Here is a 9,442-nt window from a genome sequence, read left to right as displayed (position 1 = left end):
ATATAATGTGAAGAAAGCACTTAACTGATTAGTGAACTAGAATCTGGTTTTAATGAATCTTTCTAAGAAAAGCTGTAAGAGAGTATAGTGAAAATGTGAGGGAAAGTGTTCAACGTACAAGGAATTTTCAACCTCCTTTACCCTGTGAATGTCCTTTGGCTGTCTTTTCTCTGCCATTTCACCTCCAAGGCAAGAAGCCTACAAGGCCTACAAGGAAATGCAAAATACATTTGTGCATGTAATGCTTAGCAAAACAAATCCAGTGCTTGTGTACCAGATCGAACATGGTGAACTTAATCTTTAAAAAAAGATATATGGACTACTTGAAGAGGCTGCAGAAGAAAGTAGAAGTTATTACACGGAGAGGCAGGGAACACTCAGGCTTGTTTAGACTAAAGAAAAGTGAAGACCTCACCAGGTCAAGAAAATAAAAGATGTTGGAGGGAGAAGTGAAAAAATTAACTTGTCACTCTTCACTGAGGAATGAGTTCTTTCTCCTTTTCTCCTATTTACTCTTTGTAATTCTCACCCAGCTGTAGGGTGAGATTTTTATTATTCTTTTGGGGACCTGTTTGCTGCTTCCTGTTTCTGTCCTTTTTTATTTTCCCATCTCATTTTGTGCCTCTTACTCCTTTTTGGAGAGATCTAATTCTTTTCTGTAGGAGCAAGGAGGGGTCTCAGTTCCTCTTCTTCAAGTCCTCTCAGACAATGGAATTTCTCATTTGTGCTAAACATTCTTCCTCAAACTTCCCCTGTCCTGATCATTGATGTGCTTAGACTTAGGCGTTGCAATTAATATTTCCATGCTATTCTGGTGGAAACTATAAGTAAAAATGAACTCACTGTAGAATCTTAGGATTGTGTGTGGAATCTTACCCACCATGATTCAGTGAGGTATTTGGTGGTAAATACCTTAGTCACTGTAGGATCTGAGTCAAATTTAACTTTCACAACTTTGAAGTGTGTAACTATATTACAGAAGGATGTAGGCACTTAGCTACCTTGTCAGTTCAAACCCTTGAGGTTGTCAGGGCCAAGCTGTGCACTCTTTACGAAACGAGCTCTAAGCATGATATGCGTATGCAGGAACTTATATCAAATACTGCAATGACTGTGCAGCTGGTGTGCCAGAGTGAGCTGCTGAAAGTCGAGGGCAGTGGATTTTCCGTCTTTCCTCATCCCTTTTCTTTCTTCCCAATCTGTTGTGCCAATACAGAGATAAGGAAAACAAATATGTTAATCTCTGAATCTCAGGTGATGTGAAACAGGGAAGATTTATTTCAAAGGAGTAAGGGTTTGAACTAGCAGCTTCTTAGGCAATATTTATTCTCTGGGGCTGATGTGCTCTCTAGCACCTTGGGTCATCCTGGTGATTCATACTCCTTTAAATTAAATATAAGGGCTGAAGGAGCAAAACATGCTTGATTTTTGTTTGAGTTTGAGGATGCTTGCCTCTACTTGGGAGCTGGACATGGTCCAAGAATTGGAGAAACATTAAAGTGTTGGAGCCTGTCCAGAGAAGGAGCTCATGAAGAGCCTAGAGGACATCCTAAGAGGAGCAGCTGAGGGAACTGGGGTCGTTCAGTCTGGAGAAAAGGAGGCTAAGGCAAGACCTCATTGCTCTATACAACTATGTGAAAGGAAGTTGAGCGACAGAGGCGGCTAGCCTCTTTTTCCTGGTAGCAAGTGACAGGACTAGAGGAAATGGTTACAAGCTGTGGCAGAGCAGGTTTAGGTTGGGTATTCGGAAACATTTCTTCACTGAAAGGTTTGTCAGATATTGGAATGATCTGCCCAGGGCAGTGGTGGAGTCACCATCCCTGAAATGGTTTGTAGACCTTGTGCACAGGCACATGGTTTAGTGTAGATCCTTCAGCTGAAGGTTGGACTGGGTGATCTTGAAAGTCTCTTCCAACCAAATATATTCTGTGATTGTGTCATTTGGGCTTAGCTGTCACATAGCTAAGCCATTTTGTAGATCAGGACTCTGAAATTGTAATACACAGGTTAAACTTTGGAAAGTTCAGTGATTTTTATTTTGAACAGAGATTTTCATCTACAGAAGATCATATGCAGTACTACAGGACTAGCCATGTGACCTGGGAAGGGAAAGGAACTGAAGGAGTATTAAAGAACTGAAAAGAGACTCCAGATTTTTACGACCAATAAACAGAGAGAGAATCTAGATGACTTCTCTTGGGACAAACATTGTTTGTCTACAGAAAAAAACCATCTTTCTGCATAACAAAAGTACACATCCCTAATTCAAGAGAAAGTATTTAAATAATGAAGAAGGTTTTATGCACATTTCACACATAAATAATTTGTTTCTATGAGAAGCAGTAAAATAATTTTTGAGCAAGATGAGTGGCAGATTCTGGCAGTCTGTGTGCAGTAGATTGCTTTTCTTATGGATGAGCTCTCCTTCTAGCTCTACTGTATCACAAATCCCCCTACATTTGATCCATCGAATTTATTTTATTTTTTCCATTTTCTCCTCTCAAACGTGCAAGCTTCATTTAATCTACTGCTAGGCAAGAGAAGGTGAACATGAATATATACAATTGTTGCTGTATTTGTGATATTAGACTCTTCCGGATAGAGATTTTGGGTTTTAATGGGATGGATACAGAATTTTTTAAAAAAGTTATTTTTATCTTATGCTATAAGCTATTTCTGCCACTGTCGTTGCATTTGTTTACAGCCTTTTTATAGTTCTTTTATGTTTAAGTTATGTTTAAAACTATGGTGCACATGTGCCCCTGGCTTCCTAGGGTCCCAATCATTCAATTTGGGATGCTACATGGAATATACTCTTCTCAACAATAAGTCTCAGCTTCCTTCCAGGGAAGAATAAAGATTTAAAATATATTATTTATATATTAAAAATATTATTCGATATGCTGCCTAATTTATTACTGTGTTCTCCCACAAAGTTATTTTTGTTTTATGATGCAAAGCTAGTATTTCATAGAATCATAGAATCAGCCAGGTTGGAAGAGACCTCCAAGATCATCCAGTCCAATCTATCACCCATCCTGTCCAATCAACTAGACCATGACACTGAGTGCCTCATCCAGGTTTTTTTTTAACACCTCCGGGGACAGCAACTGGGTAACTTTTGTGTTTTAAGAGTATGAAAGCTGGTTAAGATTGCGAGCGGTTGATGTAAATTCATTTTAAGGAAGATTTCTCTCTCTTTGGACCCCACTTTTGCTGTCAACTAAGTTAGCATGTGTTCCTAAAATTCTTGTAATTATTTTCCTGAACCTTAAGAAAGTATTAAGGCAAACATCTGTACACGTTTGATATTTCTAACACCTGTACTAATGAGGAACTCAACATTTACATTCTCAAAGCTTGGTAGCTAAATGAAAAATAATTGTGTTTTCAGCCAAGAAAACTGTTTCATTGCAAAACTGTTAAGCTGTATAAAAGTATTTCAGCAGAATTTCTGACACTTTTGGAGTCACTTTGGATTCATTTTCTAAAGTTTCACAGTTTACATATAAAATTGGAATAAATGCAATAAAAAAATCTCAACCAAAGCCAAATAAACAAACAAAACCCAAACAAAGGAAACCCCAACAAACAAAACCCCACAATGACAGTGGCTAACCTAATACTGCAAGAAAAATCAGACTGTTAAAAAATATTTTTCCCTAGCTACCATGGAAAGAGTTTTTCCCTCTAATGAATCTTCTCAGTTATTTTCTTTTTTAAAAAGCGAAAAGGAAGTAGCCAGACACAATTAATACTGTTAGTATGTGACTTTAATGGCAATGTGTAAATGTGTGTCTGACCAAGGTATCGTCTTCCTGCAGACATTTAACTTTCTGTCCGTGTGTCTTTCTGGGAAGCAGATTGTCTATGCCAAACAAGCAAAGTACATATTTTTTTTAGTCTCCATTATTACTATGGCAGCTGGTAATTGGTATTAAAAATCGTTTCACTTATAACCTGAACTGCTTTTTACTCTTCTTCACAGAAGATGTTTTGTTCACAGAATTTAATGTTTAGTCGTGGAGAACACAGTAAATTGTGCAATACAGATGGAGGGAAATGTCATCGTACTTTTTAAAATGACTTTAAATAAAATACACATTTGTCAAACAAATACACAGTCCTTAAATTGCTTGAAATATTGAGTATGCATCAAACCCGTTCTGCTTTGACTAATTTATTATTCCTTTATTTGACTGTTGCCTTTTTTCTTTTTTTTTTCCCCAACTTTATTTCACAGTTTATGTCTAATCCTGTTTCCCTTGTTTATCTCTCAAATATTGTATTTCCCAAGATTACAGTAAAATTGAGAAAAAGGTTAATGAACGTGGAGGATAGACATTGAAATGAGCAAATTAAAGGCAAAGTCATTTTACAACCACGATTATTTACAGGTTGCATCTCATGCTAAGATATATTCTGCATATTTTACCAATGCTTGGTTAATTATCCTGAAATTTGGGAAAGTTTTTATCAACTTCAGGCTTTTTTAGGTATGAAGCTTGAAGGATCATTTGCTTCAATACAACTGTTATCAACTTCATAATTCCATTTTCCTATCGATGTCTTGCTTCAGAGAAGTATCTAGGAACCATTCACATCAGTAACATCTTATGCTCAATGATTATGTTTAACATTTTGATTTACACATGCTGTCCCCAGAAAACTCATATTTTATTTTCCAGATGAAGGAAATAATGGTTAAGTGATTTCTGTAGTGTTGCCTAGGAAGCTAGCAGCAGAGCTGACAGCAAGTGTCAAGGCTTTCAGACCTTTCAGTAAAATCTCTCTCCTACAGCTAGTGCAGACATTCATTTACAAGAAGGCTCTCAGAAATAGTGAAAATTGTGTCTAGTGAAAATAATCTTCTATGATGATGGACTGACAGAAGTGTATCCCATTAGGGCTGTCTCAGGGGAGTGAGACTAATGATCAGCCATAAATAACATGTAGTCTAGTTGGTGTAAAGTGAAATAGCTTTGATTTGCTCCTGAGTGGGAGAGTTTATTAACTCAGACTGAACACAGCTCCAGGAGCTCTGTACTGTTTTTGAGATGTGTGGTTATACTACTCACTTTGGGTATGTGCTAAGTTGAGGATCTTCTGCCATGCCCTGCTGTATGATGTCCCCAGCTTTCTTGCTTTTTTCTTGTCTGGCTGTGCTTTGGATGATTGCTTTCTATCCAGCCGAGTAGGTGTGCACATGCCTACACTAAATTCCTGTATTGGCATCTTTCTGAATTATGCTTCATGTTTACAAATGGAAACAGCAGAGTGCATGTAAAGTTCTCACAAATAAGATCACCATGGAAGCTGAAATGAACTATATTGTGGAAAAGCAGATGAAATTGCTTGCATAGAAATTTAAAGAGAACTTTAGTAAACAGAGCTGCACTTTGAAGCGTAAGGAGCCCTTGCAAATGTCTATATTAAAAAAGACTGCTTGTGCTACTTTCACTCTTAAAATGTATGAAAATGCTTTCTTTTAATATTGCCCTAGGGATTCTTCTCATAGCAGTTTCCCTCTAGTGATTTTTTTTCATAGCTCAGAAGGCTGAAGTAATTAGCATTTATTAAAAAAAAAAAAACAAAACAAACAAACCCTAAGCTTTAAACATATTCACTGTAGGAAGGAAATATTTGTATTAGCAAAGAGAAATTTCTGCTGACCTAGAAAAACTGGCTGTAGTCCAGCACTGTATGTGATATTTCTTTCTTCTGACTTTTAAAAATGAATGTTAGGCTGTTCAAAGGATGGTTGTGCAGGAGAATGAGGATGTTTCATGGACAGAATTATTTTATGCCCTAGGCAAAGGTAAACTTAAAGAATATATGCATATATATGATATATTCAGGAAGTTAAGTGGTAAGGAAGTGGAAATACAACTAAGTGGAAATGGGTTCCTACTTGGATTTGTTTTCTTACACTTAAGCAGAATTATTCTCAATACTACTTGAACTATTTTCCTGGATGCTTTGCATAGCTTCCAGAAATGCCTTCTTTTATTAAATTCAACCAAAAAACCAACTTTTCCTAGAGAGCCACAATAGAGGAAATAGGTATTCCTCTGAGGAAATATACACAAAAAGGATAAAAGTAAGGTGCTGTGACATAATTATCCCAGCAGTAAGGTTCCTAAAGCTGCTGCCAAAAAAATGCAAAAAGAAAAGGAAACAGTCACCAAATGTTTTCACTACTAGTTTGTGCAGATGACAGCAATGTTTTATAGTATTCTCTGTGCAGTGGTGTTCCACTTTAAAACTCACATGGTTCTCTGGAAAACTAGCTTTATAAGGATGAGCTTTTGATTCTGATAATGCAGTATTTTATTACTGACTTTATTTAAATTTCATGCAAGATAAACCATATAGACATATAATTTATCCAAAAACAGTTTCAAAATAAACCAGATAATTACACATCTATAATTTTAATGCAATCATTTCAAGGATTTGATCAGTTTTATGAAGATCATTTAAGGATTACTTTATTCAACAAAATGCTCACTATACTCTCATGGACAGCACATTACTTTTAAAATAAAATACATGTAAATAAAATATGAAATATTGTCAATTTAGGCAATTTGTTAAGCCCAGCTGTGTTTGGATGATGTAGCTGTAACTTTCTACATTGACACCTGTTTTCAATGCTCTGAGTCTTGTCATATTTAATTTATACCCAAACCATCATATACAAAAATCAGTGATCATGGACCAGTGATTTCCATGAACACTTGTATAAAATATAGTGAATGTTTATGAATGTATAATGTCTTGTATGCTAAGGTGTCAAACTACAGTGCTGTTTCCACTATGCAAGCACTTGATCTTGCAGAGGATGGAACATTTCTCTACTGCATGCTTGTACTTACAATGGATGTTGCTTATCTCCTGAGCAGGCTCTCAGAAAAAAGCAACCAAACTGTGTATGTGTACGTAGGGCAGCTACGATTTATCTGGAGAACATAGCTTATTTGTGAGCTTTTGTTTCCTGTGAGGAACTTCTTTGTCGCAGTGACATGCTGAAATCTGTTAGTATATCTCCCACCATAAGGACTGAGAAATGCAATCAGTAAGCTGCAGTTGCTGAGACTGAAGTGTTATTGATAAAGTGAATCATATTCTGTGATAATTTTTTTCCAAAGATGAGTTTAATAAAGATTTGGTGTGATGCTGTAACTTAGTCTTGGTTAGGTACAATGTACAACTTAGCATTATTGGTTGACTGTCAAATTCTTTCACATAAAAGCAACAGGTAAGCCTGTTCTTACTGCTTTTAATCCTGACCAGTTCCGCTAGTCTTGGAGCCTAGAAGCTGCTTGGTGCTAAGGACTGTGGAAATTTTATCGGTTTGGATGCCTGAACCTGAAGGACAGAATGCTTACTAACATAGTTAAGTTAGAACAATTTTCTGCTTTGGAGTGAAGTGAAAAGAACATAATTGAAATGGAGTGGGTGTAGCAGAAGAAAGAGGGATATTAATGTTGTCCCTTTAATCGCCTATCACCTGTCAGTTTAAAAAAATCTTTGTCAATGCTGATAGTCACAACTCAGACATAAGCAGGAGTTAATGTTATCTGTCTGCATTTTGTGTGTGTTCTTGTTGCCCTAGTAACTGGAGGAAGGTAAAACTTGTATTAATTACATCTGCTATGTCTAAGGAGGGAAGCTGAGAGATATACCCAGCAACATAAGCCTCTCTTTCCAGAGCTGGCCGTATGTAAAGGGTTAACCCTCCTGGGGGAGTGGTCTTGACCCTGTCCCCAGGTCCTCCTGATTCCTCCTCGGGGGTGAGTCTGAGCCTTACTCCAGGTGCAGTGCTTAGCTCACTCCCACTTCCTATCTAGCCCCCTTATAAAAACAGGGGAACGTGTTGCTTTGTGTTTTCTTGCTTTGCCTCCCTGCCTGCCAGTACCACCATCACCATCATCATCTTCCTGTTCCTGCTGCTCTTTTGTTTTACCATGTGGCCATCATTCAATGAGGTAATAAAACCCATTGCCATTAATCAGGTTGTATATATATATTTTGTGTCTTGTTTCCCTTCCCTGTTCCTCTTTGTAACTCCTTTACCTCAAATACCTTTTATTTATTGTTAAAGTTTTCTCTTTTAACTTCCAAATTGAAATGAGACTATTTACTTGGGTGTGTTTTACCTTTTGCTTTTGACATCTAATTAATTTTATTTGAAAAAAAGGGGGGAAGCGGGAAAGGCACCCATTATTTTTTATTAATTCTCTTAACTATATTTGAGTCTCTGGGAAATTTAAACTAACACGGAACTAGAATGGAGAAACCATAAAAAGTAAGAGTTGTCTTAAACTCTTAAACCCCTTCCCAGTGTTGTGAACATGACTCTTTTTTGTGGTAATCTGAGATTCTGATTTCTATATGTTGGTTAAATTTCTCAGCATTGTGAGAAAGAACTGATAAAACCTCAAATATAACTGTGGCACACCTGAGTTGTGTTCTTAGACATACAATCAATGGGCTGAGGCCCTGTGGGAAAGTAACTTGCCCATCTGGTGAGGGGGCTGGAGCACAGCTCTACAAGCAGAGGCTGAGGGAACTGGGGTTGTTTAATCTGGAGAAAAGGAGGCTCAGGGGAGACCTTATTGCTCTCTACAACTACCTGAAATGACATTGTAGCCAGGTGGGAGTTGGTCTCCTCCTAGGCAATCAGTGAGAGAATAAGAGGACACAATCTCAAGGTGCACTGGGGCAGGTTTAGGCTGGATGTTAGGAGGAAGTTCTTCCCAGAGAGAGTGATTTGCCATTGGAATGGGCTGCCCAGCGAGGTGGTGCACTTGCTGTCCCTGGATGTGTTCAAAATGAGACAGGATGAGGCACTCAATGCCGTGGTTTAGTTAATTAGAAGGTATTTTGTGATCAGTTGGACTCAATGATCTTAAAGGTCTTTTCCAACTTGGTTAATTCTGTGCTCTCTGCAATCTGTGCTTCTATCTTCTAGTTAGTGCGTAATATTAGCTTAATAAGAAACTCAATAGACGTTGAGAGACTTGAAACATAATATGTGATGTGCTTAGAAGTAAAACTATTTGGGTTTGTTAGCAGAATGTGTTTACTGTTAAGGTTTAAAGGGTCCCTATCTGTTGTGTTATTTAGTTGAGACAAAAGTGAGAATGAGGCTAAAACCACCCTGTCTGCCATGTTCTGATCATAAAAGATAGCAAGAGCTGTTGTCCTGACAGTCTAGATCATGTGTGACTCACAGTTCCTGCATTGGAAAGCTGTGAAGGGTAGGTACTGCTAACAAAAAGCATGCATTAATCACAGGAAAGTGACAAAACTTTTGGATAATCTTTATGTTGTAGTGGTGGTCAGTGGATATACTTATGTAAATCTGATTTATTGGCACTGAGCTCCAGCAGAGGTCATGCAAAAACAGGGAGGAGGTTTATTTGTACAATTATTT

General features: G+C 37.5%; 1 protein-coding gene across 1 annotated transcript in view; it reads left to right on the top strand.

Moving 5' to 3' along the window:
- Positions 1-7,896: 7,896 nt before the first annotated feature.
- Positions 7,897-9,442, top strand: part of SPOCK3 (SPARC (osteonectin), cwcv and kazal like domains proteoglycan 3) — a 349,520-nt gene continuing 347,974 nt past the window's right edge. The window contains exon 1 of the mRNA XM_064148791.1: positions 7,897-7,991. The gene's annotated coding sequence lies outside the window, so the exon portion shown is untranslated. The remainder of the gene's footprint in view (positions 7,992-9,442) is intronic.

The sequence above is a fragment of the Pogoniulus pusillus genome, chromosome 9, assembly GCF_015220805.1.
Source record: "Pogoniulus pusillus isolate bPogPus1 chromosome 9, bPogPus1.pri, whole genome shotgun sequence".
Taxonomy (NCBI): domain Eukaryota; kingdom Metazoa; phylum Chordata; class Aves; order Piciformes; family Lybiidae; genus Pogoniulus; species Pogoniulus pusillus.
Note: the sequence above shows the minus strand (reverse complement) of the source record. Positions and strands in the feature narration are given on the sequence as shown.